Raw genomic sequence first — 7,829 nt, forward strand, 5'->3', positions numbered from 1 at the left:
ACATCTACAACGTAAATGCGCCACCCACCTCGAGATATAAGTTCTAAGGTCTCAGTATAGTTACAACGGCTACCCCACCCTTCGAACCGAAACGCATTACTGCATCACGGCGGAAATAGGCGGGGTGGTGGTACCTACCCGTGCGGACTCCCAAGAGGTCCTACCACCAGTGCCAAAGCTGCCAAAGCCAAAAGCCTGCCAAAGCTTTAGCTAACCGAACAAAAAGTTTGATATTTTTTTTAAGATATGGAGATTATTATCGCGAAGTCAGTTTAACTGATTTATTACAATTAAAAAAAAACGAACAATTTTAAAAATATGAAATGATTTATAAAAAAAAAAAAGGGGTGTGGCTGTGTTATGGACACGGCCGTTTGTTGTACGTGAATACGTCTCGTAACGGGTAATAGTTTCTATATAAAATATTATTATTTATGTATGTCATAATCATAAGAAGTCCTCCGGGTATACATGTTTTGTTTATGATGGCAACTTTTTCATTTAATGGGTTCAGGAAATAAATCAACTAAACATATAATTACTGTATTATAACTTTATTTATTATAGGTCTGTGTCATAAGCCCGATGTCGATACAGAAGCAATTTCATTATCCATCTGCGTAATTTCAACCGTCCCAGCTGCAGATGTATTGGCACCGTCGTTGATCCGCTCGGCCGCATTCATTACTTTACGTTGCCGGCACTGCTTGACTCGATCATATGGTGTTTTATTGGTACCATTCGATTGCTGTTGAGATGCCCTTTCCAACCGTATAGGATCTCTGTATTTCGATTTGGCTTTTCGACGCGTATAGGCCGATATTATATATTTTTTGATATTTTTTTATTATTTTAACACCTTATTATATTCACAGTTACAATTTTACACTAATGTTATATATATAATCGATAGATTTTGACGAGAGCTAACGATTGAAACTTGAATGAACGTCGTAGCTTCACCGAGTCGAAAGTTATACTAAATGGAAATCTTGATACGCAGCAAAATTACCTTCAAAATGGCGAGGCTGCCCCTTCCCCCGCGCGCGATTTGTTACAGTCCTTACTTAGCGTAATAAATTCTTTGATTCTTTAGCTGTCCAGTGGTGTAACTGAAATCTGGATGGAGATGATAGATATGTAGCTACAACACTAAACTGTATCCCCCGATTTTGTTATCATTCGTTTTTTTGGATTGCGTCCCTATGGAAGTAATTTTAAAGACGTATTCACGTCAAAAAAAATGTTTGTAAAACTAAGTCAATCAATACGTCCGATTAAAGCTGTAAAAGCTTCGATACCAATCCTGTATGAGGTTTCGCATTATCTCGTTGGAATATTACACCTAATCTGTTGCTCAATTCTGTCCTATTCTGCTTAAGTTTATCTTTCTATTTTCGAGCTGCTCCAGCTAATTACGGTATACTTCAAAATCAAACGTTATATCGTCCGGTAAAGGAAAAGCGATTCTTTTCATTCACCGCCACACTTCATCTTTTTTGATAAATAATGTTTTCGAATTGATTAATTCAATAACCAGTTTGGGTTTCATATTTAACGACCTCTGGACATTATTGTGAACGATCTTGTTCCCACTGATGATGCGCTTCAAAATTGTATCATTCGCTGTTTTGAAGGTTTTGACGGCTGTTTTGAAGGTTTACTGGTGGTAGGACCTCTTGTGAGTCCGCACCGGTAGGTACCACCACCCCGCCTATTTCTGCCGTGAAGCAGTAATGCGTTTCGGTTTGAAGGGTGGGGCAGCCGTTGTTACTATACTTGAGACCTTAGAACTTATATCTCAAAGTGGGTGGTGCATTTACGTCGTAGATGTCTATGGGCTCCAGTAACCACTTAACACCCAGTTGGCTGTGCGCTCGTCCACCCATCTAAGCAATAAAAAAAGGCCTTTGTTAGCGTCAATTGGCCTTGCGAAATGTGACTCATCTTCAACATCAAAACTAGCTGCTAAGGAAATGATAGATCAAAAAAGATTACAATGTTTCTTTCAAATACCCGCTATTAACACGTTAACAGACACGTAGGTCACCGGTGCCCTACGCTGCGCACTCAAGTGACTATGTCGAATTTTCTCTTCGATCTTTTTACTGAGGCGCTGGAATATCTAGTAGACTCTGGGAAAGACTATTCGGCGGATACTGTACTAACCGCTGCCTTATGCAGAAGGATTGTTTAATAGGCAAAATTTTCTTTTTGGAAAAGAATATTAACATCTGCAGACTTAGGATCAATTTTAAAACTGCAGCACCATATGCACCATCTTCTAATTGCTGGTAAGTATGCTGACAAAGTGGATTGACACCAGCTAATTTTCAATCAATCTTCTCCTGTGTAGACCAGTCTATTATTTGTACAACCTTCCCCCCCCCCCCCCCCCCCTTCTAAGCTTTCAGGGTTAATGTTTACCCTGTGGAGGAGGTCACGTGCCGTCGTGCCCTCCGGGTTCTTTGGCAGGTTCTAGATTTCGTGCGAGTTATCTAGCGTTCGGGATCTGAGGGCTTGGAAACCCAAATGCTTTCGCTCAGTCTGGGTACACTACCAGGTAGGTTCCCTAGACACTGTTGAAGTGAGTCCGTACTCTGGGGAGAAGGTTGAAAGGAGGAATTCCCCATGCTAGTTGCATCCTCTACGGTCTGCTGAAGGTATCCAATCTTGGTCGGCGAATGGGTTTATATCCGGATGACCCCATTTTCGAAAAGCTTTTGTGGTCACTTGTGGTAAAAAGTGCTATTTCGCAGGTTGATTTCCTCGTGATAGCCTGTCGGTTACGATGTTGTATCTCCCCGAGAGATTATAAGCTGACAGAGTTATCTTGAGCTTGTGGCTTAGGTTTAAAAGTCGAAAGGTCAACGCTAGTGAAATACTTTCAGATTCATTTTGATTGTTACTACCATTGCAAATACCTCTTTAGTGGCTGTGCCGTTTCAGTTGTTGAGCTGACCATACACAGGACGTTAATATTTTGTCTAATTATAACGCCTACCCATGTCCGAAGCTTCCGTTGCCAGGAAATGGTTGGTTTTGTGTATCGGCAATGTCTCACATGTGGCTCCGCGTCAGCACTGCATTTAATTGTGAACACATGCAGGATGGCCTGTTTTTTACGGGGGTGTTTTTCCTTGAAACTTCGCAAGAAAATTTGCATGTTAACATAGATTGATGTAACTCCGTCAGAGTTTGAGCTAGGATGTTGTTGAGTGGCCTCGCAATTTTCCATCGAATCCCTAGACATGTCATCTCTTGAACCAGTGTACTAATTGATTTTTTGTAAGACTGACTTGGCAGCCCAAATAATCCAAGAGCTTCATAGCTTATGTGGCCTGAAGACTCAACTTGGACTTCTTTTGATGGACCAGGAGGGACTTGCGTAGGTGGGCTAACACTCAACTTCCCTTTGCTCGCAAAGTTTCCGTGACCGAGCATGCTATGCAAGCAAAAAAGGTGTATTTGTCTTCAAGGACCAAGAGAAAGTCGCGTAGGTACGTTTACGTTTGACTTCCCTATGTACGCAAGGTCTCTGCGAAAAACGTTTATTTGTCTTGGTGAAACAAGATCAAGTCGTGTAGGTAAGCTAGCACTCGACTTTGCACGCAATGTCTCCGCGACCGAGCATGCTATGGAAGCAAAAAACGTGTATTTGACTAGGTGAATCAAGAGCAAGTCGTGTGGGTAGGTTGGCACTCGACTTTCCTTTGCACGCAAGGTCTCCGCGACCGAGCACGCTATATAATGGAAATTGATATGCCAGCCCAGATAATCCAAAAGCTTTACAGCTTCTGCAGGCTGAAGTTTCAACTTGGGTTTGTCTTGGTGTACCAAAAGGAAGTCGTCTAGGTAGACTAGCACTCGAGTTCCCTTTGCACACAAGGTCTCTGCGACCCAGCTTGTTATGGAAGCAAAAAGGTGTGGCGCTGAAGCCAGACCGAAGGGTAGGCATGTCATTTCATACTAACTCTTAAGAAGGTACCGATTCCTTCCTGAAGGTGCTGATACTGGTACCTTGGTACTGATTCTCAAGAAGTATGGACGAAATTTTGCGACCGATACTAGATTTTTTTTTTGTGAGAAATGTTCAATTTTATCATCCAGTCCCCTGGTTGGAGAAAGTTTGATACCGAGGTGTCCGAAAACAGTTAGGTGTTTTATCTTTACGACCTTGTTCAACTCTCGAAGATCGAAAATTGGACGCATTGATCCGTCGCTTTTCTTCTGCGGAAAGAGCTAGTTTTTATTTTTGTTCGTATTTGGTAACCATACATGGTTTACAAATTATTACAATTTTAGTGGCACTCGGTGCCTCCCGTCGGTGTCTTCAATAATAAATAAATAAATATTTACTAACAATCACGCCACGTTAACTGGTCCCGTGATAAGTTCGTAAAGAACTTGTGTTACAGGTACCAGATAACGGAAATAAATGTAAGATTTTTATTATTTTATTTTATTTTTATTTTATTTTATTAGGAAGACAAATAGTGAACTTAAACTATATAAACTCTAAACTTACAACTAAACACCATTTAAATGTCTCCGCATTTAAATAACTATAAACGATTGTGGCGTCGCATCGCCTAGAATTAAATAATTAACGTAAAACGTAAAACAAAAACAAAAATAAAACAGTTTGAGAAAAGAAAAAAAAAAACAGAAAAACGTAGTAAATAGAAAATAATTAATTAAATATTTGCATTCAACCATCGACTGACTAATGTTCTCCTAATACTCTTAGTAGAAGTGTTGAAAATGTCCAGTTCAGGGAAGTCAGCTAGAGCATTGAAACTGCTAGCAGCTCTTATAAAGAATGCATTACGTCTGTAATTTGTACCACCACGAGGTACTCCGAGACGAGATGATTGACGGCTCTCGCGCATTATGGGTCTCGTTATGGTTATACACATACATATATTTAATATACATCCATAACCCTGGAAAAGACATTTATATTTATCATACAATTATCTTTCCTTGGCGGGATTCGAACCCGCGACTCCCTTGTGTAGTGACCATGTCACTTACCACTACACCAGACGGTCGTAATGCCCCCCCCCCCCTGGATTGTGCCAGATGTTACAGACTATAATTGTTTTTAATGTTTGGCTTGCCTTGTACGAGGTTGTGACAAATAGAATTGTAGCCCTCCGAGGGACTGAATAGATTTAAACTTGATTAAGACAAAAATAATGTGCAGGACAAAACCGATTTTAAATAGTTTAAGAAACAAATAGAAATTAATAATATAGTTAATAAGTGATTATGTATAAAACATGTATAATCTTCATTATTAATTTACAAGCCATATGTTAGTGTATCTGATTAGAGATTGTCGTTACGATAACAAAAAGATCACGGGAGCATTAAGAAACTGGCGTGACGATAGCGGGCCGCTAGATGGGATATTAAAATGAGTATAAAAGGAGGGCCATTTATATGCAAAAATCAGTTACCAGCCGATCTCCGACAGAAACAGTTACCAGCCCATCTCCGACAGAAATAGTTACCAGCCGATATCCAAGGCAGAAACAATTACTAACAGACCTCGGAAATAGTACAGTTACCAAGGAACCTTCAAGAAAGAACAGTGAACAGTTATCAGCGGATCTCCGAGATAGAAACATAGTGAAGTTACCAGTTACCAGTGAATCAGCTACCAGTGAACCAGTTACTAATGAAACAGTTGTCAGTTACTAGTTCCCAGTTACTGTGAAACCTTTCTACAGATGCCGAAATCCATCGCATTGAAACAGCCGTCTTCTACCAGCCCAAAAACAGACAGTAGAAATTTTCTACACGATTCGGAAATAGTCATACAGACCGGGTCGTGTACAATGCTGCTTTTGTATATAAACCGAAATTCTAGAAATATAAATTCTAGAAAATAGAAATATTGAAAGACTGAAATACGACAACTATCCAATTTACAAGAAAAAGTGTCATTCAAAAATGATAACTTACATTCTCACTGACAACACTCGGATAATAATTAATAGAACAATTCCAGGATATTTTAAAAGTGGACATATCCGACTGAGTTTTGATGTCCCTTTTCCAAACGTCAACACAGCAACACCATCATAATTAGAAGAAGAATAAAGTTACAAGACTTTATTTCATCCCATCTCATTTTTTTTTATTTAATTTCATCCTAATTGTCAATCAAACCAATCAAGCTTAAAATTAATCCACTTCATCTCATTACGCTTAATCATGTTTCATACTATATATAACAGGATATAATAAGAAAATGTAAGCCTTGGCTTAAAGGTATGGTTACCCGGCCATTTTTATTTGAAGGCCATTAGCTTTCAAATAAAAATGATCTATGGGTCATAAAATTACGAACTAGCGAATCACCTTGTCGTATTTATTACGACAGATATCCCCGCCTTTGTCCGGATCATTCTGCAAGGACAAAAGTCTAGATGTTAGTATATAGCTTCATTATCGTTTTCCAAAATTTAATGCAAATTTAAGTAATTTTGTGTGATTTGATAACAAAGACACAAACTTTCATATTTATAATATTAGTATAAACTAGATGATGACCGAGCTTAGCTCGTTTTTTTTTTTAATAACGCCATCTTGTTGTGTCCTTAAAGCGGTTAGTTGCCCTCAATTAAGAAAAATAGTATGTATTATTATTCGCCAAGAAGTGTCGGGAAGAGTTGATTATTGAAAACACGAATAAAACAACATTGTCTGAAAATAAATCGTAGGTAGATCGATTTATCGCCCCCGAAATCCCCTGTATACTAAATTTTATGAAAATCGTTGGAGCCGTTTCCGAGATTCAGGTTATATATATTATATATACCAATTCTTGTATTTATATATATACAAGAGTTGCTCGTTCAAAGGTATAAGATAACATCATACGCATTTTTACATGCCATCATGTTTAACATACAATGCATGTGTCGACATGCTTTGCTATGAGGCGGTTTTTTGTTATGCAAATTAATATAGAAAATAAATTACATGGTATCTAAATAATATTTTATTAAACTTTTCATTTGTATATGATAGAACCTACGTATTATAAATGAATAAAAGTGTTTTTATTATTTACTTAACTCAATACGTATTATGTTTTGTCTTGAAATCGAAATAAATTACTTTTACATTGATGCCCGATATTTACTCGCTGAATAATTCTGTATTAACCTTTTGTTATAAGGTTAAATAATAGGGTATAAAGTAAAATGAATGAACAAACCTATATAGTATAAAACGGTTGCCGGAGTCCTTTGGCAACAACTCAAGAATACCGCCACCTGATCCAAGACATAAGACTAAAATTGCAATTGCATTTTTTGGCGGACTTTTCTACCCTTTAAACTGGAACGCATGACTGCTTCGCGGTAAAAAATGGTTGGATGGTGGTACCAATATGCAATAACAATACGCCTCACCACCAGTAAATGCCCGAAGGCGATCGAAATCCACCGGTTTAAGGGCGTCACACACGGCGAAGATACTAATATAATGTAATATTATTTTATCTTAACATACAATATCGCTCACTATACATTCTGAAGATTATGAAGATACTGTAATATGAAAATATATAAAAATAAAAATGTGGTGTCGTGGGACACCAGGTAGGAACGAAGTTCCTTCGGCTAGTGTAGAATCGACACAATTTGCAAAAAAACTAATCGTGCTCAATTTTATGTTGGTTTTCTTGATTTTTCTCTTAAATTTTGCTGATTACTTTTTATTTAAGTACAGGAAAGTATTTAGGAAATTCAGTATTTTAGGAAATAATAAATTACGTAAAATAAAAATAAAATCGTAATTCAAATTATCAA

Source organism: Bombyx mori, chromosome 8, assembly GCF_030269925.1.
Source record: "Bombyx mori chromosome 8, ASM3026992v2".
NCBI lineage: Eukaryota > Metazoa > Arthropoda > Insecta > Lepidoptera > Bombycidae > Bombyx > Bombyx mori.